This window comes from Gopherus evgoodei, chromosome 9 (assembly GCF_007399415.2).
Source record: "Gopherus evgoodei ecotype Sinaloan lineage chromosome 9, rGopEvg1_v1.p, whole genome shotgun sequence".
NCBI classification, from domain to species: domain Eukaryota; kingdom Metazoa; phylum Chordata; order Testudines; family Testudinidae; genus Gopherus; species Gopherus evgoodei.
Window position 1 is genome coordinate 4950364 of NC_044330.1, and position 24115 is coordinate 4974478.

A 24115-nucleotide genomic window follows, 5' to 3' on the forward strand; every position below is an offset into this window, starting at 1 on the left:
AATGAATCTGCAAGCAGTGCTACTCTGCAGTTAGACAAGAGTCCCTGAAAACTGCAGGACAATCTGCCCCGAAAAGCTCACAGAAAATAAATTAACTTACGTTTGACAATGTGTTCCCTGGAGCCAGTGCTCAGAACATTGGCTTCCCTCTCAGCATTATACAGTTCACGTTCTGCATTAATGGCAACGCAGAGTCCATTTTCTGGGGAGAGAGAGTTCCAAGCGTGCAGCCCTGAGGAATGTATTGTATGTCTGGTATTCAAGCTGCGTTCCCTTTTCCTGTTCCATTTCTTGGCCGTATATGGAGCTGAGCACAGCAGGCCGGGTCATGGAGCACAGCCCTGCGTGCTGAACGACCCTGGACTTCTGACTTTGTCTGTCTTTGTTGGAAATCCAACACATCCATCTAGGAAAAGGCTGGAGCTAATGCACTGAACAGTGGCTAACCCAGCATTGGCACACAGGGAAGGCAGTGTGTGCTGAGCCGGGGATCAGTTCACAAAACTTCATGCAGCGAGCCGCGTTCACGTACATGGTATTTTCTTCATCAAATGGGGTGTGCAGCTTGCAAACTTAACGGCCACAGACACAGCTTTAAAGGGATATTGCCCAGACCGGCAGGGCCCAAGTCATAGCTGCACATGAAATAAACTACAGCCTTAGAAGGAGGCAATTAAATGACTTAACTCCGAGAAACAAAGCCTTCCCAGAAATCTGGCTAGCTAATACACACAGGACTCCCTGATAACTAGGAGTGTGGGACATGTGTCAGCCATTGAGATCTTTGGATTAGGGAAGTTCCTTTCCACCGGGAGGTGCAATCCTTGGCTATCCCTACTTTTAAGTCTACCGCTGCTATTTCTGAGGCTGACAGTGACAGCTGAATCCTGCACTGGGTGACAAAGTACAGCCTTGTAGCAGTTTTGAATTTCCCACCTTTTTATTTCATTCAACATTGCCTTGCTCATGTAGCATGAGAAAGGAGAAGAGATGCTCCCAATCTTCCTTCTGTAGCCCATTCTTTATTTTAAATACTTTTACCGGGTATCTTTTTGTTCATCTCCTTGCCAAGGTAAACAAGCCCAATCTTTCCAATCGCTCTTCCTAGGAAAATTTAGGTGTTGGAGGAAGCAGAATTAGTGAATTAGTGAATCAGCCAGGGGTGCTCTTCATTCTGGATCAACACAGAGAAAATGCTCCATCGTGGAGACAGAGGGCTCTGTGCTGTCTTTTGGGTAGTCATTATACTTTGCAACAGAGCAGCACTGTTAGCCTTAATACTTATTTGGGAAGATGAAATGTAATAATCTGTCAAATAACCACCTCAGGTAATTTACCTTCCACCAATGTAAATGCCCTGTAGCTTAAACAGCTACACTATTCTCCTTTATTAGCTGTCCCAAGCCATTTCGTAATGTGGCTGTGCATTGCTAAACTGTCACTGAATTCCACCCTAGAGGTGGGTGCACTGGAGTGAAGGCTGAAGCATCCCCTGTACACAGAAGATTAAGGTTGGAGGAGACCTCAGGAGGTCATATAGTCCAACCCCCTGCTCAAAGCAGGATCAACGCCAACTAAATGATCCCAGCCAGGGCTTTGTCAAGCCAGGCCCTAAAAACTCTAAGGATGGAGATTCCACCACCTCCCTAGGTAACCCATTCCAGTGCTTCACCACCCTCCTAGTGAAACAGTGTTTCCTAATATCCAACCTAGACCTCCCCCACTGCAACTTGAGACCATTACTCCTTGCTCTGTCATCTGTTACCACTGAGAACAGCCGAGATCCATCCTCTTTGGAACCCCCCTTCAGGTAGTTGAAGGCTGCCATCAAATCCCTCCTCACACTTCTCTTCTGCAGACTAAACAAGCCCAGTTCCCTCAGCTTCTCCTCATAAATCACGTGCCCCAGCCCCCTAATCATTTTTGTTGCCCTCCGCTGGATTCTCTCCAAATTTGTCCACATCCCTTCTGTAGTGGGGGAACCAAAACTGGATGCAATACTCTAGATGTGGCCTCACCAGTGCCGAATCGAGGGGAATAATCACGTCCCTCAATCTGCTGGCAATGCTCCTACTAATGCAGCCCAATATGCCATTGACCTTCTTGGCACCGAGGGCACACTGCTGACCGTCAAGACCTGCCTCCCAGGAGGTGACGAGACTTAATTGCTTACAATGTTCATCGCTGGATTCCGACAGTTACGCTCCTAAGCACAGAATTAAGCATCTAAATAAATGTGTTTGGGGTGTTCAGGGAGCCACTGGAGGAAAAGAGTTCGCTCCTCATCCATAAGATCCCAAATAAAAAGCAGAGCCAGCAGCACATCTGCAACTTTAGCTGCCCTGCTGCTGCCTGTGTTAACACTACGTGACTTTATTATGGACAGGGATTAAAAACAGCATCGACAACTTTAAAAAAAAAAACTACAGCAAAAACCGCCTCAGGTTGGAAGGATTAGTGAGAAAGCTGTTTGCCATAAGGTGCAAGATTTCATTGCTCCTTTCGCAGTCACAATCCGCCTTTCTTCCACCACCCTGGTAGCAAAACATGTGTCGCTTAGCCAAGAAAAGCATTTCAGTGTCCTGCAAGGAAAGCTCATCTAACACACACATCCCCTCCTCTGTAACGGGAGGCTCTGAGCATTTGCCTGAAAAACCCTTCCTCATTGTCACTGTCAAAACAAAACAGTGCTAAAACCTCTCGCAATATGTGACTAATACGCCTGGAACTTCTCTGGAACCGCCAGTGTTTTTGGGGGTGGCGAGAGAAGGCAGAGGTTTAAAGAGAGGGGAAAGGACTAGCAAGAACCACATGAGCTGCTTGACATTCCCACAAAACTTGTCAGATCTGAGCTGCGGCGCTTTCCAAGCAAAAGCACGTGGTGGGGTGGGCAGGAAACGGCACAAAGACGGCCGCACATTTCTTCGAGGTGCATTGGCTGCCTCACAGTTCCTAAAAAGACATTTACTGTCCAGGCTGCAACAGCTGCCCACCGCTAACCTTCACAGAGCACACAGCTCCTGACTGACTGGCTGGACAGAGAAGGGAACACTGTACATCCTAACTCTGACCTTGTGCCCTTCCCCACCGAGAATATTTCCCAGTTTTATTTATTTGAAGAGGGAGGGACTTGCGAAGGAGGGAGAGAATATTAGGAATTTAAAAATAATTTGAAGCAGCTTCTACCATACTAGACCAGATCCTTAGCTGGGGTAAATCAGCATAGGGCCACTGAAGTTAACAGCCCTATGGTAATTTACATCAGGTGAGGATTAGACCCTTTCTACCGAAAATGATCATCACATTTCATACAGACAAAAGAAGGGGAGCAAAGACACTCGCGCTAGCACAACAGGTAATATCCAACCCGTAGCTATGTATTGAGGAAGATCTCGACGGGTTTCACAAATCCATGCTAATATTTACTCCCATTTTACGACCAGTGTAAACGAGGCACAGAGAGGGGCAGTGACTGACTCAAGGTCACACAGCAAGTCAGCAGCAGAGTCAAGAACAGAACCTAGCTCGTCAGACTATTTGCTACGCTCAACACTGGCCCGCTCTTGTCAGTAATGGGCCTGACGCAAAGGCCATTAAAATTAATGGCTCAGCTACATTATGAATCTACAGCGAAATCTGCACCACTGGGTCTTTTTTCTAAGTTGGAAATAAATAAAAATCAGTTAATTGCTTAGAAGAAAACAAAAAATTAGTGTGAGCATTTCTGTAGAGGAAAAAGTTACTCTCTCTCCTTTATGGCTTCTCACCGCAGCTGGTTGAAAAAAAAACTTTTTTTAAAAGTCTAATTTTAAACATATTTAGGTATTGCTGTGCCTAGCATTGCAATGCCTAACTGATTTAGGAGCCTGTCTCATTTTGAAAAGGGATTTAGGACCCAAAAATCCCATTGGTAGTTGATTGCTCCTAAATCACTTGAAAATGAGACAGGCATTGTAGCACTGAGCATGGCAACCCCTAAATACCTTTAAATATCTGGGCTTTAGGCAATTTTGAAAATCATGCTCATAAAGCCTTTCATTCCAAACCATTTCACCAACTGTATACACAGAGCACACCTGAAACGCAACCGTCTTTGGCGTGGAGGATTGCAACCACCTCGGGTACAACAAAGCCAGGACAGAAAACGGTGGCCAAGAAAAACAGATCAAATCATTTTCTCTTAACAAAGAAGGCCCTGGGGTTTAACAGCAGCTCAAGGTAGACAGGATTTTGGTTTTAAGGACTGTCCTTGGCACTCAACATATGTAATGGGTGTCAGGGAATCACAGAACATAGGGTTAAAAGGAACTACAAGGATCATCTAGTCTAATCCCCACATCCTGCAGCCAACGCTCCTGGGCTTCTAAGCCGTTTTCATTCAAATAAACAAAACATATTTGGCTAAAGAGGCAAAAGAAATGTGTCTGTCTTGCTAATCCCAAAGAAAATTCCTTATTTGCCTTTGGTAAATTACCATTAGGTCTCCAATCCCTTCACGCAAAAATTCATTGATGAAAAAAATCACATATCTACCACTTAACTTTACTCTTAATTTTTGCACAGGACAAATTCCATCCAGGCATGGCCGTACCATCAATGGATGCAGCTTTGGTCCTTGGACACCACATCATCCAATTAGCCCGGACACCAGCCAATCGATAGCATGTGATGTCATGCTGGCACATGCCAGTAGCTTTAGCAGGAAAGGGGCCTGGGATCTCTGACCTCTTCAAGGGAGCAGAAGGAAGAGGGAAAGAAAAGAAGTGTATAAAATGCTGTATCAGAAACAGACAGCAAACAGCGAAAGTAACCCCCAAGATCAATGATGTGTACTAAGGAATGGCCACAATTTGCATGCTCTCACTTGGAGAGGGTCCGGTTTTTTCCCTCTATTTTTGAATTTTGGTGACATTTCAATAATTTTTGAAAAACTAAAGGGTTTTATACAAAAGTGTTCACATCACACACACAGATTTTCAGCCAGCTAGTAAACTGAGAACCAGGCAGAATCTGAATTTTGAAACATAAACAGGCAGGAGAGCAGGGAATTTGAAAAAAAAAAAAATCGCAAAGTTTTCCCCAGTTTTTCAGCCATCTCCAGACACTCGTCGGGTGCGTCACAATAGCCAAAGCCCAAGATGACTAACTGCCAGAGCAGAGCTGGACTCCACCACTAAACTTTTTTTATCTTCATACAACACATAATCAACCGGTGGAACTCCTTGCCAGAGGATGTTGTGAAGGCCAAGTCTATATCATGTTTAAAAAAAGAACTAGATATATTCATGGAGGACAGGTCCACCAATGGCTATTAGCCAGGATGGGCAGGGATGGTGTCCCTAGCCTCTGTTTGCCAGAAGCTGGGAATGGGTGACAGGGCATGCATCACTTGATCATTACCTGTTCTGTTCATTCCTCTGGGGCACCTGGCATTGGCCACTGTCGGAAGACAGGATACTGGGCTAGATGGACCTTTGGTCTGACCCACTATGGCTGTTCCTATGTTCTTATGTAAACTCCTCACTTTCATGCCTTTCAAAGCAGGCGGCCTGTTCTCCCTTGCGTAGCTCATTCTTGGAAAGCATTGCCCACTGGTTAGAGGTCTGGCAGCATCTGGGTTCTATTTCCCACCTATGCCTTGGACTTCACGTGTGACCTTGAGCAAGTCACTTATTCTCTCTGGTCCCCAGCTTCCTTTCCTCATTTATGCAATGTGTAGGCGACATGCTTCATGAATAGGGGGTGGGGTAGCTCAGTGGTTTGAGCATTGGCCTGCTAAACCCAGGGTTGTGAGTTCAATCCTTGAGGGGGGCCACTTACGGATCTGGGGCAAAATCAGTACTTGGTCCTGCTAGTGAAGGCAGGGGGCTGGACTCAATGACCTTTCAGGGTCCCTTCCAGCTCTATGAGATAGGTATAGCTCCATATATTAATGAGTTTTCCTCAATTAACATTTATAACTCCCTTGGGGATCCTCAGACAAAAGGCACAGGAGAAGGCTAAAGTATTATTTTCCTTTGGGACCAAAGTCTCCACCAATATGTCTCCCTGAAGAGATCCTCAACACACGTCCACATGCAAGTCACAGAGGAGAGGTCAGGGCTTCAAGGCAAAAAGTCACCCCCTCTAGGATGGGGGACGCCTAACTGCACAGTCTGGGCTGGAAGAGCAAGGGCGATATTTGAACTGGACTAGGAGCCTTGTACAGCAGAGCAATGAGATGCCACCACACCTCCTAGTTCAGGGGCGGGATGCCTGAAAGTGACTAGCTGAAATTGACACATCATAGACAGCAATGGGCAAAGATCATCATGGATCTGATTCAACACAGGGCAGACAAAGCCCACCTGGCTTGTGCTAGGGAACTACCAAGGGGTTGATTCAGCCTCTATCATCTCAAAAAAAAATGGACTCCACTGAGTTCAGGGACAAGAGGAACAGATTTTTCTCCCCTGAAATTAAACTCTAAGACTGCTGCCAGCACTGTGCTCCCTTGGCAGGTTACTCAGAAGCTCTGGGGTCTGGAATTCGGCTTCATTTTTGTACTGTTGTTTTTGATTTTCACCATGAAAGACACCAAAGTATTTGCCCTGGGCAAAAGGCAGATAAAAGAGCTACGGATTTTGGCCGTGATCCTCAACCGTGCACAGAGAAGTTCGCACTGCTGCACGAGCACAGAGAGGCAGCGTGGACACCATGATTCTCAGATGAAGTAACCTCCTTGGAGATGCTGGCAGTTAGTGCAGGACACAGCAGCTTACCAGGTGCTCTGGGGCTCAGGCCAGCATAGAGCGGCCCCAGGATTAGGAGAATGCAGAAATTCTCAGCCCACCCCAGCTGCACCTATTACTGTTCCACTGCAGTCGAGGATTTAGCTTTTTGAAATCAGATCAACAAAAAACAGGTCTGTTAACTTTGATAACTTTCTTTCCACTACACCCTTATAATCTGAATCAGCCACAAGCCCAGTTTGTTACCCTGTGCAAAGGTCCGTTCTGCGGAACAAAATCATGCAGCCATAGTACAATCGTGACACAGCCAGCGTATCAATACAACAGAACTTAGAGCAGCTTTACCTAGGCATGGTACAGAAGGGTCAAATGTCCCCACCAGCGTCCATGGAGTGACCCCAGGGATGAATTTGGCTCTGATTCACTACAGAATCACAGCCGATAGCAATAGAGGAGGTGTGCTGGCTCATTTGGTCCTTACCCCACCCCAGGGGCCAATGCACGAGTGATCAGTATGAATTAAAGCTCTTACCAGCTGCTAGGGATGTGACTGTCAGAAGGTACAAAGAGTCTTCATTAGTCTCGGAGGGGGAATGGTGAAATCAGAAATGTTTTTGTCGCTGCAGCGGAGAAGATGATATTTGAACCGATCAGTTGTAGATCAATGCATATGTCTAGACTGTTGTTCTCGAAAGTAAGCCAAGGACATTTCACGCTGTTCTTTTTCATGTGTTTGGAAACTCAGAGCCCGGCTGTACAAACCCCGGGTGTTCTCTCCATTGTGAGGGCTTTGAGACAAATTGCATCTGAAGTAGTGTCTGCAAACACTGAGGGAGGGGCAGTGAGTCACCAATGACAGCACGGAAGCCCACCTCCTCTTGCAGGGGGAATTCAACAGCAAACAGCAGCCAAAGGATCCCCTTGTTGAAGGCTGGGGACTTAAGTTTCTAATTAAAATGTAATAATTCTGGTGTTTCTACAACATCTTTCCTTCCTGAGATCACAAAGCACTTTATGGGCACCAGCACCCCTTTCGAGGTAGGTATTATCTGTTCCAGATGGGGAAACTGAGCCACAAGAAGATCAACTGCCCCAGGTCATAGGAGGTCACAGGCAGTTATTTCAAACCAATTCATCCCTGCACTCGCCTACCCTGACCAGAGCCCAGGCCCCCTGCAGTTTGTGTTCTCTGTGACAGCCCACTTTCACCGCCCACCAAGGGTCAAGGTGTCAGTGACGTAATCAGCTACAGGAGGGAGAGAAAACGCAGGCACCTGAACCACAGGTCCCGGTGGTTTAAATAGCATGAGCCCCAGTTCACCTTTATGGTGTTTTTATGTGTAATTTCAGTTAATCCTGCCAATGATTTACAACTTGGCACTTGCAGAGCAAAACTAAGTATGTTCAAAACACCATACGAGAGTTAGCTAACCAACTTCTACAGCCAACACACAGTAAAGCATTGTCCTCATTTCACAGATGGGCAAATAGAGGCAGAACCAGACGCAGTGACTTGCCCAAGGACTCACTGCCAGAGCTGGGATCGAAACTCAAGAATTTCCATTTCTTCCACCCACACTCTCACAAACCTGGATCTTGTTGTCATAGATCAGATCAATTGGTCAAGAATAAATAAAACTGCTTTTTCTCACGGAAAGCTGTCACATGCCACTCAGCACTCAGTGACATATGCAGCAGGGACAGCTGAGAAAGCATCATGGTCCCTTCCTTCAGGCAGGGTAGGAACGAGTGCCCTGCAAGTGTAACCAATTTACTCAATGACATGGGGTGTCATGGACTCTGCAAGTCGCTTGCTTTACGCAAGGAGGTCTGGCTGCTCAACAATCCGCCCTACGAATAGGTGAGCTCAGACCTGGGCCATTGGCACAAACAGGAGAGGCTAAGATGGCACAAGTAATGTACCATTGGCACACCATTTCCACTTGTGTACTAGCCACGATACCACAAGCAGCACCCTCTGCTTCAGGGAGGCCCACGGTTAGAAGAGCTGGGCATGGTGTCAGCCAACAACTGGCTGCAAACCAGAATGGACTGAATTGGTGGGGTGCCCTGCTGCTGTGACCAGAGCTCCAACTAGAATCAGGACCCTCACAGTCCAGAGGCTGGAGCTCTAAAAGGCAAGCCCAAAAGGAGCTGCTCTCTGCCCTGACAGGCTCCATTCTCTGCTGGAAGACACTCAGCATCTCTCTTTCAGAAGAAGATGGCATAGGTCAAGATAAAGGTGCACTGGCAGAGCCGGGCAGGGGTACCAAAAGCTGGATGTTTCACATCACGGATTGAGATGCACAGCGGACAGACGAATGCAGGGAACCTAGACTGGAATAACAAGGAGGATGCAGAGGCCAGAGGTGTCCTGGCAGCTAAGTGAGGGCTCAGGATTGAGGTTTATCAGCAGAGCCATCTATGAGAAATCTGCCCAGCACCCAGCCGCACTATCCCCAGCTTTAGCTAAGGCCATCGGTTTCTCATTTCTATACACACTAAAGGCACTCTCGTTTAGTAAGAAAAATGGCATTTCAACTTATTATACATAATTACCTCTCCCACCTCTTTTCAATAGTGATATGCGAGCATTCATAGAACGATCCTGTTTGCTCCAGTCAAAGTGTTACTCTTGTTATGAAGTACCTATACATTAGTGCTGCCTATTGTTATAAATGTGCAAAGTTTCATTGAAACCAATTAAGAAGCAAAGTGTCCCACTCATTTCAATGGGAATTGACTTAAATAAAACTCACACAGGAAAACTGAAAACTGCTCAGGGATCTACGCTCACATTACTTGAGATGCACCAATAACCACATTCCTTCTTCCGTTTAGGCAGTAGCTTTCCATTTAATATTATACAACGCACCTGCTTATTATTCTTACTACACAATGTCCCATTCAAATTCATGCTGCAAGGGCCCTATTCATCACAAAAGAACTTTCAGAAGGAAAAATGACATTTATCGAAAGTAATCGAAAGCAGCACACGACCGGACTCAAATTTCCAATAGCCTGTCCCTCTTGATCAGCCCAGCTGAACTACATTTTAACTCCAGTGTATCCTTCTGTGAAATATACCTGGTCATTCTTGCTACAGGGAGCTCCCTTTGCAAAGAATGGTGCAAATTCCCTTAGTCATTTCAAAGGGATTCTGTTGCTCAGAGCATTTTAACTTTTCATTCCATTCTCCCCCACTCCCTCCCAACAAGTTGAAGAGTACTAAGGGCAAAATTTGTAATCTTTTCCTTTGGAAAGTTCTGCAGGCATTGCTAGCATTGTTCCCTGACCAGTTATCAGTTTCCCCTATGTGAGTTTCATTTAAATCAATTCCCACTGAAAATTTAGGCACTTTGATCTCTAATGAGGCACCAGAATAAAAGTGACCTCGGCCCCCATTCATGAAAGTATTTAAATGCATTGTTAAAGCCACCCCCGCTCAGGAAAACACTCACCTGCATGCTTAAGTCTCTTGGTCTTCAATGGGATTTAAGCATATGCTTAAAGGGTTTTCCTGAACAGAGATGCCTGCTCGCAAAGGTGCTGAGTGCTTGCAAAACCACACAGAGACACAGAACTGTCAACAACCAAGGACCACAAAGTGATGGATCTAACATAGCTCCGTGGCAATGCAGCCATCTCTGGTGTAGGGGCGGCACCCTGCCTGGTGCAGGGAGAGGAGAAATCTTGGCCAACAGCAACATGAAAACCTAACTCTGAGCACTGTACTACTTAAAATCCATGCTGACCACATACAGCCCCCAAGGTCTCAGGTGCAATGCGCTGGACTCATCTCTGCTGGGACTTGAACCTACTCGATCAGGTACTTCAAACCTGAGGCTAAGCCAACAGACGCCACCCGCCCCCTCCAGCTTCTTTCCTCAGCTCTCAAATTGCAACCAAGCCTGTTTGTTGCAAACACATTTTTTGTGCAGCCTGCCTGGCAGAAATGCCAGGGAAAGGTCCTACAGCAGGATGCCGGCTCTCCTTTGTTTGCCCATTCTGCTGATTTTCACCCCGGTGTGATCCATTATTATTATATATTTTATATTATATTATAATATTATATATTCACAATCAATTCAGGCATCTGAGCTACCTGTCTGCATGGGGACATGTTGGTTCTCAATGTGATCTGAATCAGCCAAGATATTAAAACCCTGCAAAGAACTGGCTTTCTAATGGGTAAACATATGGGCCAAATGTTGCTTCTAATGCTTATTTTGCTAGTTCGGGACAGAGTACAAACTGCTCTAGATTGCAGAGTCTCAGCCTTGACTGTTGTTCCAGCAGCACTGGACCTTGCAATCCAACTGCTTGCACTTCTGACCACCCCCTCTCCTGCTCAAAGGAATCTCACACGGCTCCTTTCAAAAGCACTGACCCTCTCCCAGCATTCATTTCCTCCCTCCCACAAAGCACCAACAGAAGGGAACTCTGGCTAAGCAGTGCTGTAGGTGACAAAGCAGAGTGAGGGCTCAGAGCTAGGTACTGTGAGGGTCTTGAACCTCTGCCCTCGCATACTGAATCCGATAAGCTAAATGGAATTCCCCAACAGTTCTGTATTTGGGAGAATCCCCTTTTTAAAAAAAATCAGCTTTGCAACAGCTGTTCTAGTGACGCTGTTTAATGGGTTAACACCATTCAATAGTCCATAGTTACTTGCTCAACCTTGTGGAATTACTCTCTCCTCACTTTGGATGCAGACCAGCAAAATTATCACAATAGGAAATCTATGCAGGCATCCACCTAACCGCTCCAGCTAACAAAGGTGGGTGTAGCACCAGCTACGGGGAAGCGGCAGTAGCTACCCAGGTCCCCCTGGGTGCTGAGAGTGCTGTGAACACCCACAGGCAGGCCAGTCTTAAGCTTTTCCAGCTCAGGGCTTGTCTACATCACAAAGTTGCAGCGCTGGTGAGGGGGTTACAGCGCTGCAACTTAGGAGGTGTACACACCTGCAGGGCACCACCAGCGCTGCAACTCCCTGTTTGCAGCGCTGGCCGTACTCCCGTTTTGTCTCGGGTGTAGAGGATCCAGCGCTGGTGATCCAGCGCTGGTAATCAAGTGTAGACACTTACCAGCGCTTTTCTTGACCTCCGTGGAATAAGCAGGTATCCCAGCATACCTGAGGAAGCGTCTGGTAATCAAGCAGGTCTCCTTCCCCGGTTTGCTCTCGCGTTCCCCGAACCCCCCTTGAAGCCGCCCAACAGCGCTGCAGTATGGCCACATCTAACACCACTTGCAGCGCTGGTTGCTGTAAGTGTGGCCACTCTGCAGCGCTGGCCCTATACAGCTGTACTAATACAGCTGTAACAACCAGCGCTGCAAAATTGTAGATGTAGACATACCCTCAGTGTCCCCGGTCCAAGATGTCACCCTGTTACTGTTCTGCGCCGCAGGGCACGCAGCACTTTTGGATCTCAGATACATCCTTGGAAGCTTTGGACCAGCTCCTATGGACCTTCCTACACAGCGTAACTGTGGCCAAGGGCAATGGATCTCAGAGCAGTGTCAGGAAGTGACAGGGACACCCTTCATGGAGGAGGAAAAGTTAGAGCCCATATCCTGCTCCCACTAAGTCAACCCCAAAACCCTCACTGGGTTCGGATCAACCCAGTGGAAGGGTCAGAGCAAAAGGAGATCTGCACTTACCACGGCGTCTACACCCAGCTCTGTGCCGGGGATGGGAATTGATTCCTGACAAGCCCCACACACACAACAGGGTACTACCATTCCCTGCTCCAGTAACCCTGCAGCATGTAACCCTGTTCCCCTCCAACAACAATACAGATGGGGACCCTTAGCCTGTTAACAAGCTGTATTACAGCACTAGTGAAAAACTAGCCAGGCTCCTGGTTTACTCTGTTTGAACACAAATCTTACTTGCCAATACGCAGGCTGGGATTTTGGGTAACTAGGGCGGAGAATTTCACTGCCATTTTGTACCTCTCTAAAGGCCACAATTCTGCTAATATCCCAAAGAGGCTAAACATGTCGGACTCCATCACACAGGTCTGGGGACACTGAGCGTTGTTCAGAAACGGTCCCTGAGCTTGAGCTTTTCTGAAGCTTTAAATCCTTTAACGCTATTTTTAAAATCGAGTTTAAAATAAAAAAATCTTTAGAAGCTCCTCTGTCTTTGTGCCACGTAACAATTACGGGAACACTGGCCACCTGAAGTAAATAATTATTGTGTCCGCACACAAATGTACTTTACCCCTACCTGCCAACAAGGGAAATGCCATGGAGCAAAATAAAAGAATTAACAGAAACAGAAAGAGTTCCTGCATGTATTAGTTATTACTTGTATTATGGTAATGCCTAGAGACTCCAACTGAGACGACGACCCCATTGTGCCGGGCACTCTAGAAATACATAGTAAGAAAAGGTCCCTGCCCCTCAGAACTTACAAATTAAATAGACAAGATCTGACAAAGGTTGGGAGGGGAAAATGAATGAGAGAGAGAGGAAGTGACTTGTCCAAGGTCACTGAATAGATTCAGTTTAACAACTGAGCTATTTGAGGAAATATAAGACAGAAGGGATGAACTGATAAAGATCACTGATCTACCTCTAGCAGTGTGTAGACCCACTAAATTCTTAATCTATACTGCCTCAACTCTGCTGCATTCCCTTGGCTTGCGTATCTGTTACCCACAGTTTCAATAATAGTGTACAAAAATAACTTGCACTGCCAAATTCGGAGTATTATTAAAAAAGAGCAGCTACAAAAATTTAAGTAGTTTCAGTACCTGCATTTGTTCCCAAGTCCCCTGCCAGTTTTTATGGTTTAAAAAAAATAGGAAAGCATGGTTTTCCTTACCCTGTTGCTTTGTGAAGACCCACAGAAAAAAAACAGGAGAAACTCACCACTTTGACATAGTGCAAAGGGCTCTACATCCAATGCTGTCTCATAGAATCACAGAATATCTGGGTTGGAAGAGACCTCAGGAGGTCATCTAGTCCAACTCCCTGCTCAAAGCAGGTCCAATCCCCAACTAAATCATCCCAGCCAGGGCTTTGTCAAGACTGACCTTAAAAACCTCTAAGGATGGAGATTCCATCACCTCCCTAGGTAACTCATTCCAGTGCTTCACACCCTCCTAGTGAAATAGTGTTTCCTAATATCCAACCTAGATCTCGCCCACTGCAATTTGAGACCATTGCTCCTTGTTCTGTTTTGTTCTGTCTCACTCACAGTTTCCCCTAGATACAGGGAGGTTATTACAGCAGGTGCAAAATGTAGGCAGGAGTAGGTTTTGTTTGCTGTTTCTTTTAAAGTGACAATGTTTCTTGAAGATTACTTACACAGATTTAAATTAGGGGCTGTGATCACCAACAAGAGGACTTGCAATCTCCCAAGATTTACTAAGCAAGTCTCTGGCGCAGAGCTGATGGGGTGTGTATGTGAGCGCCCACACAGATGAGCACAAGGTGAGATAAGGACAAAGTTGCAGTTATTTAGGCCAGTCGGTAATTTTATTCCATGGCAGTATGGATTAAAGGGCTGATAGTCCCTTAGTCTTATGAGAATTCATGTGACCTAATAAGCACATTTTGCAGCTTACAGGGGTCCTTTTCATCTCTCTGTTTTAGGGAGGGGGAGGAGACAAAACCTCTAGGTAAATCAGTAAAATAAACAGTGCTCTGGCTTCATTTATTAACACTACTTGGCATTAGTATAGCACAGTGTCTCTGAAGACCTCAAAATATTCATTCCTTAAGCCTCACTCCCCTGGAGATAGTATTCTATTCTATGTGTGGTCCCCATTGAACCCATAGTAGAATCAGGAATAGAACCCAGGAGTCCTGATTCCCAGGGCCCAGTTCTCACTCTTTTGAGTAATTCCAGTCATCACTGTTTATAGTTCTAGTTAATGCTCTTTGTATTTTAATGCTTTCTAGGAACCATTCCAATTTTACATTACAGAGTGTCCCACTTCGTCGGGACACACTTCATCAGTATGACCTTGCTCTGGGGACATCGCCCTGGGATCCAGTTAAACCTGGCAATGGCTGCTGAATGATTAGGACAGTGTCAGGAAAACCCCTCCACATGGGGGCGCTCTGAGCTACTGCAGGTAACCGTTTAGCAGCGCAGAGGTTGGGCTGGAATTAAGAGCTCCAGCAATCATCAAACAGCAATATGCAAAACAATGAAAGACCCACTGGAGACAAAATTCAGAGAACTTATTTTTATTCTCAGGTTTTCCATCTACTTTGGACATGCTATTTGTGTGTATTTATTTATTTACATGGTCTGTTTTCTGCATCTCATTACTAGGTCTTTCTATGACCTTTTTGTCATAGTTTTTGAACATCTGGCAAGCACGACTGATTTATCCCCACAGCACCCAATGAGGTAGGTGACTATCAGCCCCATTTCACAGAAGGGGAAACTGAGGCACAGTGAGCCTTTTTTTTAGAACCAACATTTTCAAAAGTAGCCACTAATTCTGGGCACTCTGGAAATACTGAGCATGCCCAGCTCCAGCTGAACTCAGTGTTGGCAATGGAAGCTCAATCTCTTTGAAAACTAGGCCCAAGGTGTTATAAATTCGATACATGCACTCAAAAAGAAAAAAGAAAAAAATCAGTGGCCGTTTCTGAACATGACTTACCCAATAGTCACCCAGGGAATCCATGGCCGTGCTGACAACAGAACTCAGATCTCCTGAGTTCACATCTCAGACCATCTCTGGCTTCCTCTTCCCAATAAGGACGACTACTCATTATGTTGTCCATAATTAAACAGATTCTACAGTATCAAAACCAAGGACTAGTAAAAAAAATTGGAGCAAAAATGGGTAGAGAAAAGCCTCAATGATGAAGGGAAATTGTGAAAAGTCTCACTCTGCTAATGCCTATGCTTTGAAAGACCATGTCATTCTGGGATGGTAAACACATATGCCTTTCTCTCCATTAGCACTAACTAACAGATGTAACAGTTCATCTTCACTTCTTTCATTCCCACTCCCCACTTGGGCTCTCCCAGTACTGAAAGCCAACAGGGGCTCTGAGCAGCAGGCACTTCTGAATTAAACAAACTGAAACTTCACTACAACCAAAGAACCAATGGAAAGATTGAACAGAGGTGGGGGGAGATGAGACAGAAAAAAATTGGCTTGGAAGGATTAGATTTTTATTGGTAAATGTCAATTTCAATCAACACACACACAAATCCACACCAAAAAAAATCTTTCCTTCGATGATAATCAAAATTTACAGATGGGCAAAAAATGCTGCTTGAGAACTTATTAGATTTGATTTACAGATATTTACTTTGTACATTTTGACCTACAATGTTGAAAATTTGTGCTGTGTGGTTATAAAGCTTTAACTTTTGGAATCTCAAAGTCTATTGTCATTAAATAATTATTGTCTGACCCTCTCCTAACTTGTTGCAACTGTGAAAATTAAACATCAATATTATTGCTGGAAATCATAAAAAAAAAAAAGAAAACAACTGAATTCTGTCAAGATCAGACCTGTTCCATCCTGCTGCCTTGAAATAAGACCACTCTGCTTCTGCAGGCCCACTGGGGAGCGCTGGTCATGCTCCTGAAGCATAGGAAGAGGAGTTTGAAAGTGGACATGAAGCAGCACAACTGCACACTGGAGAGAAATCATCTGGATCCCACACTCCACCTCCAGCTAACCAAACACCGTCCGGATCCCCATACACAGTTTAATGCAGCTGAAGAGAGGAAGAGAGAGGCAGAGGATGGGTCTTAGGAAGGAGTCATCTCCCTTCATTCAATCCCTGCTGAAAGGGAGAAGGAAAAACCCTGGGAAAGTGAAAAGGGTGTCTTCTAGGGAAGAAACTCTGAGGCCATGTCTACATCTAAAATTTTGCAGCGCTGGTTGTTACAGCTGTATTAGTACAGCTGTATAGGGCCAGCGCTGCAGAGTGGCCACACTTACAGCAACCAGCGCTGCAAGTGGTGTTAGATGTGGCCACACTGCAGCGCTGTTGGGCGGCTTCAAGGGGGGTTCCGGGAACGCGAGAGCAAACCGGGGAAGGAGACCAGCTTCGCCGCGGTTTGCTCTCGCGTTCCCCGAACCCCCCTGCAAACCGCAGGGAAGGAGACCTGCTTGCTCGGGGTTCCGGGAACGAGAGAGCAAACCGGGAAAGGAGACCAGCTTCGCCGCGGTTTGCTCTCGCGTTCCCGGAGCCACCCTGCAAACCGCAGGGAAGGAGACCTGCTTGCTCGGGGTTCCGGGAACGAGAGAGCAAACCGGGAAAGGAGACCAGCTTCGCCGCGGTTTGCTCTCGCGTTCCCGGAGCCACCCTGCAAACCGCAGGGAAGGAGACCTGCTTGCTCGGGGTTCCGGGAACGAGAGAGCAAACCGGGAAAGGAGACCAGCTTCGCCGCGGTTTGCTCTCGCGTTCCCGGAGCCACCCTGCAAACCGCAGGGAAGGAGACCTGCTTGCTCGGGGTTCCGGGAACTAGAGAGCAAACCGGGGAAGGAGACCAGCTTCGCCGCGGTTTGCTCTCGCGTTCCCGGAGCCACCCTGCAAACCGCAGGGAAGGAGACCTGCTTGCTCGGGGTTCCGGGAACGAGAGAGCAAACCGCGGCGAAGCTGGTCTCCTTCCCCAGCTTGCTCTCTCGTTCCCGGAACCCCGAGCAAGCAAGTCTCCTTCCCTGCGGTTTGCTGGGTGGCTCCGGGAACGCGAGAGCAAACCGCGGCGAAGTTGGTCTCCTTCCCCGGTTTGCTCTCTAGTTCCCGGAACCCCGAGCAAGCAGGTAAGGAGAACCGCTTGCTCGGCGGTTCGGGGAACGAGAGAGCAAACCGGGAAAGGAGACCAGCTTTGCCGCGGTTTGCTCTCTCGTTCCCGGAGCCACCCTGCAAACCACAGGGAAGGAGAACCGCTTGCTCGGGGTTCCGGGAACGAGAGAGCAAACCGCGGCGAAGCTGGTCTCCTTTCCCGGTTTGCTCTCTCGTTCCCCGAACCGCCGAGCAAGCGGTTCTCCTTCCCTGCGGTTTGCAGGGTGGCTCCGGGAACGAGAGAGCAAACCGCGGCAAAGCTGGTCTCCTTTCCCGGTTTGCTCTCTCGTTCCCCGAACCGCCGAGCAAGCGGTTCTCCTTACCTGCTTGCTCGGGGTTCCGGGAACGAGAGAGCAAACCGGGAAAGGAGATCAGCTTGATTACCAGAGGCTTCCTCCTTCCACGGAGGTCAAGAAAAGTGCTGGTAAGTGTCTACATTGGATTACCAGCGCTGGATCACCAGCGCTGGATCCTCTACACCCGAGACAAAACGGGAGTATGGCCAGCGCTGCAAACAGGGAGTTGCAGCGCTGGTGATGCCCTGCAGATGTGTACACCTTCAAAGTTGCAGCGCTGTAACTCCCTCACCAGCGCTGCAACTTTCTGATGTAGACAAGCCCTGACTCTTGTTAATGGAACTCTAGTGGGCTCATCTCTGCGAACTGCGCATCCATCTCCCATTGACTCAGAGGGCAGGATCCAGTCCAGTTAAAGACACTGAGGGATTCACTTTGCAATACATTCAGCATCGAGGGCAGATCACGAGATTTCAATCAGACTCTCTGTGCTCATCATGGCCCTTGATTGTACGACAGAACAAATGGCCCCATGTTCTTGCTCTCCATCCTTATTCCCCCCCTCCCCAGCCCCCGCATCCCTTGTGTTCTTTTGCTTCCACTCAGTTCTTCCCACTCTATCTAGTGCAGCCCCTCCTTCCCAAGCCTGTGGTGGGCAGAGATTCCTGAGGGGGCTTATGCAGAAATGCTGGTATTGGGAAGAGTGTTTCCTGGCCTTCCGCCTAAGGCCACTGAGGTTTGCAAAGGGCCCAGAATATAACTAATCTTTGACAGCCCCGACAATGGCATCCATGCACTGATTAAAAGGGAGCAAGGGTAATTCGTCTGCAAGCCCAAAGGAGTAGCAGCTTACGGACATTCAAGATTTAATACTGCATGCATTTTTACCATAATTATTGAATGGATTTTTTTAATTAAAAATAATTAAATACCAGCGATGCCCTGCATCATACACATCATTGTCAATCTGCCAGTCTTTGACTTTCCCTGGAGCATAGGCTCACCCACAACGTATCCGGCAATACAGTTTACAAGCCATATTTTGGGCTTGGGCACCAGGCATGGATTCATTAAATATGCAAGCTTTTTAAGTCACTCTGCCTATCTCAGGATTTTATACAGCCACCCATAGCCGCAGCGTCTGGTTGCCTTCCCTGTAAAATTTATACTACTAGTCAAGGTCTCCTGAAAGAAACAAGTACGACAACAGAAGGTGCACGTGTTCAACTGCCTCCAGGAATTCACAAAGCCTAAGGCAAACACAAGTCTTCTAAACATAAAAAACAAAATTACAGGCCAGCTTTAGTAATAGCTTACGCTGCACAAATACTTACTGAATTCCATGGCACTAACTGCAAGGCAAAGTACAACATAACGTGTAAAAGGCCGGGGGAGGAATCTAACACTGCACAACACACAACAGCTTTGGGTACTACAGAAGAACCACAAAGTGATTGCGACCAAGACTGAAACCGACGCGCCTTGCTTACATGGCCACGGTGACAGTAAAAAATAGCAAAAAGTAAACCATCAAGAGTGAATAGCAGAGTTTTCAAGTTCTTTTTGACTAAACAAATTACAGCTCTATTAGCAGCATAGATACGGAGCGTGTATATATGTTTTAAGAAACCTTTGGGTATTTTTTTAAATATAAGGATCAAAATTTTCTAAAGGAACTTTTGCCTTTCGGTGCCTAATTCCCTGGATTGCCAATTTGAAACATCTTAAAGGCTGGTACTCAGCACTTTCTGAAACTCCCTAAGCACTTTTGAAAATCTTGGCAATAATTCTTATCTCAAGAGCTCCCACTACCCCATTTTCTTTTTAAATGAAACACCACAGTCTATTCTCTAGAGGTTCTTTCACCACCGTCATCACCAGATTATCTAGGCATCTTCCAGCATTGTATTAAGCAATGTGACTAATGTCTGTCACATGTGGTTCATAGATCCAATCCATAGAGTTTAAAGCCAGGAGAGACGAGCAGATCATCTAGTCTGACCTCCTGTATATCACAGCCCATTAACTTTCATCCAGTTACCCCTCTCCTGAGCCCAGCAAGAGGTGGAGAATCCACCACTTCTCTTGGTAGCTTGCTCCAACGGGTAAATCAGCCTCACTTAAATGATGTCAGGTTTCTAATATGTCTGGCTTCAGCTTCCAGGCATTGGTTCTCATTCTGCATTTCTCCGTTAGATTAGAGTCCTTTAGAATCTGGGTCTTTCTCCCCCTGGAAGTACTTACACACTTCAATCAAGGCATCTCTCAGTCTCCTTGAGTGAGTTTGTTTTTTGTTTTGTTTGTAAATTAACAGATTTAACATTTTAATTCTCTCACTGGCAAAGCATTTTGTCTAAGCATGAATCATTTTTATGGCTTTTTTCTGGACCCTCAACAATTTTCCAACATCCTTTTTAAAATAGGGACACCAGAACTGGACGCAGTGTTCCAGTATCGATCTCACCAATGCATTATACAGAGGTAAAATCCCCTCCTCTCTTTCCGATTATACATCCAAGGATTGCATTAGCTCTTTTGGCCACAGCATAGCACTAGGAGTTCATATTGAGTTGCTTGTCCACCTGGACCCCTAGATGCTTTCCCCAGGCCTGCATTCCTTGCTCCTCAATGCATCACTTTGCGCTTGGCTGTATTAAAACGATTTTGTTTGAACGGGCCCAGCTTACCACTGGTTCAATCTCTCTCATCCTCTTTCCAGAGGGAAAATTGGGTGTGCAGAGCTGTGTTTTGTTTTGGACTCATTTTTGAGATGGTTTTTTTTTTAACTGTATGTGCTACTCTGGAGGAGAGGAGGCAGAGTGGAGAAATACACCTTGCACTTGGAGTGGAAGGTATGCGATGGTCCTTAGTTCCTGGAGGAGACACTTCCATGGCCTCAGACCTGTCCCTGAGAAAGCCATCTCCTGCACAGACAAACTTTATCCTTACGGTAGACTGATCCAAGAGTGCACATGCTTTCTTGCAACTGGATGCCATTACCTCCAGTGAGCTCCTAGAATGTAACCAGCGAGTCAGACACAGACAAGATTTGTAGGTCGGCTCCTCTTCTGAAATTCCACTTCTCATTTGCAACCTATTCATTATTTACCTTCACAAAGAACAGGTATTAAAAAAACTAAAAAGGCAGGGCAAGAAGAGGTGCTCTTTAAGAAAGACAGGAAGGAGCTGCTAAAAAGAAAATATTCCCGGACAGCACAGGGGAGAGTTCAGTTTACACAGAATTAATTCTTTTTATTTTGCATACGCTGTCTCGGAAACTTACAACCCTCAACCCCCCAGCTCAGGAACACATCTGGAATCCCAAGTCATGAGGGAGCAGGAGGGATGGAGCAGAGGAGCTTTGCATTGGCAGGTAAAAAGAAATGATGGAAAGCATTAGACATTATGAGGCCACAGCACATCAACTCAATACAATTCGATGGTTATAAAGCTGAGGGTAGAAAAGAGATATGGTGGAGGCAGGGAAGCTGTTAGGCTCTCAAAATACACACAGCACAGACAACAGGCGCAACTGACCAAAGACATTAAATTCAAAATGATCTCACAGCTATAACCATGTTTTAGGCTGCATCTGCCAGCATTAAAAAGAAATTCCCCCTCTTCCCCACAAATCTAATCCACCTCTTCCCCAGCACATCCATCTACAGCAAGAGGCTAGAGCAGGGGTGGGCAAACTATGGCGGGCAGGCCAGATCTGACCCGTCAGGGCTTTGGATCCAGCCCATGGGATTGCCACTCCCGTGGCGCCGCTGGCCCCGCAGTGCTCCCGGAAGCGGACGGCACCATGGCCCTGCATGTAATTTCCTCACCCAGATGTGGCCCTCGAGCCAAAAAGTTTGCCCCGGGCGAGAGGATTGGGATTAACTGTGTTTTATTGAAAGCTTTGCTTCAAATCTCCTTTCCAATGAAAAACTGACTTTTTCCTGGGAAGTTTTCTGGTTGGTCAAAACTTCCTGGTTGTTTTGACCACAAAAAAATAAAAAATCCCAAACAAATCAAAAAGATTAATTTATAGTGGTTTTAAAAAACTGCCACATTTCAATAAAAATAATAATAATAATAATAATGTAAAAAGGCATGAAAATTCTTCTGTTTCTATCTGACTTTTCTGCAGGAAACAGTCTCCACGTTGTCAGCATTCACTAATCACCACCGGGAGTATTTTGACAGTTTTACACCTTCTTCCCCAACACTTCACGGAAGTCACCTTTTCAGTAATACGTTTGATCAAGGTTTTCTGCGCAGTTGATTTGAACGTCTATGTTAATGTCATTTCAGATTCCACTGCAGGTTAACTTTGTGACTTATTCAATATTCCAACTATGAACAGGCGCCCCCCCTTGTGTTCTGCCTTCCTTTGATCTCTCTCTCCTTTTTCCAGTCTAGATTAACTCAAGAATCTACTTGACTCCTTTCCACTATCTCCAACTGCACCCTCCCACCCCACCTATGACATCCCTCTATCGGCACAATATATCTGCTCAGTTAAGGGGTGTCAATTGGGCTCAGAGCTCTGGAAGGAGGTGTGTTTCTACATGACTTCAGAGGCCAAATAGGCATACCCCAAGAGTCTCCCTCGTCCTAGAGACAGATCCCAGCATGCATCACTCCATCTTGATCTAGCCATCCTTCCAGCTGGGTCAAGGGTGAGCACTGCAGTCTCCATGGGCTGAATCCCATCGCACTGCTAAGCGGAGGTAGAAAGAATGTGTCAGGTGGCAAGTCCTGCTCACACAGCATCTTTAAGAGTCCTCTTGACTGGCCCCATTAGGATTTACTTCCTTCAAGCCGAGCGTGGCACTCACAGGTGTCAGATTCTGTCTTATCTATCGGCAGCACTTGTCTCCAGTGATCGTTGAGCATGCTCCTTGTCGACATGGAGCACTTTCCACTATCACATCCCTATTCGGGTGCCACCGCCCCTCTTTAGCTAAAGATCTGCTCAAAAAACTCAGAGAAGAAATACACAGCTAGCTCAATATAACACCACCCGATATAACACGAATTCAGATATAACGCAGTAAAGCAGTACTCCAAGGGGACGGGGCTGCACACTCCGGCAGATCAAAGCAAGTTCAATATAACACAGTTTCACCTATAACGTGGTAAGATTTTTTGGCTCCCAAGGACAGTGTTATATTGAGGTAGAGGTGTACAAGCCAGATTTTCAAAGCACTTAAGGAGGAGGGATGAGGCTTCTACATGAGATAAGGGGAGAAACCCTGAAATCCCTGATCCCAGGCCTGCCTGGGGAACACAGTTCAGATTTTATCAGCAGTGCCACCGAGAGAAACCTCTAACTCCCTCAGCTTGGGGTGTGAGAGTCAGAGAGACTCAGGCCTGGTTTACACTACGCATTTATACCGATTTTAGCAGCGTTAAACCGATTTAACGCTGCACCCGTCCACACAACAAGGCCCTTTATATCAATATAAAGGGCTCTTTAAACTGGTTTCTGTACTCCTCCCCGACGAGGGGAGTAGCGCTGAAATCAGTATTGCCATATCGGATTAGGGTTAGTGTGGCCACAAATCGACGGTATTGGCCTCTGGGCAGTATCCCACAGTGCACCACTGTGACCACTCTGGAAAGTGATCTGAACTCAGATGCACTGGCCAGGTAGACAGAAAAAGCCTCTCGAACTTTTGAATTGCATTTTCTGTTTGCCCAGCGTGGAGCTCTGATCACCACGGGTGGCGATGCAGTTCCAAATCCAAAAAGAGCTCCAGCATGGACCGTACGGGAGATACTGGATCTGATCGCTGTATGGGGAGACAAATCTGTTCTATCAGAGCTCTGTTACAGAAGACAAAATGACAAAGCATTTGAAAAAAATCTCCAGCACAGTGCTGTGTGACAAGCGTAATGGAAAGCCAAAGAATCAAATGGACGTTCATGGAGGAAGGGAGGGGGGACTGAGGACTCCAGCTATCCCACAGTCCCCGCAGTCTCCGAAAAGCATTTGCATTCTTGGCTGAGCTCCCAATGCCTGTAGGGTCAAACACATTGTCCGGGGTGGTTCAGGGTATATCTCATCAATTTACTCCCCCCTCCGCCCCGCCGTGAAAGAAAAGGGAAAAAAATCGCGTCTTGACTTTTTTCAATGTCACTGTATGTCTACTGCATGCTGCTGGTAGACGTGGTGCTGGGGCAATGAACAGCAGCATCCTCTCTCCTCCCTTCCTGGTGGCAGATGGTACAGTGCAGTAGGACTGGTAGTCATCCTTGTCATCAGCCCATGAGTGCTCCTGGCTGGCCTCAGCCGAGGTCGGCCGGGGGCGCCTGGGTAA

The 24115-nt window shown here is 46.6% G+C and overlaps 1 protein-coding gene across 12 annotated transcripts in view; it reads right to left on the bottom strand.

Annotated features, from left to right (window-relative positions):
• Positions 1-24115, bottom strand: part of LPP (LIM domain containing preferred translocation partner in lipoma) — a 443377-nt gene that overhangs the window by 354505 nt on the left and 64757 nt on the right. The window contains exons 1-2 of one of the 12 annotated variants that reach the window (XM_030574722.1): positions 8845-8857; positions 8764-8766 (exon numbers count right to left, since the gene is read on the bottom strand). The exons of 10 other annotated variants lie outside the window; for them this stretch is intronic. The gene's annotated coding sequence lies outside the window, so the exon portion shown is untranslated. Of the gene's footprint in view, positions 1-7263; positions 7342-8763; positions 8767-8844; positions 8858-24115 lie in introns of those variants that run through there. One more of the 12 variants, XM_030574724.1, reaches the window with a different exon arrangement.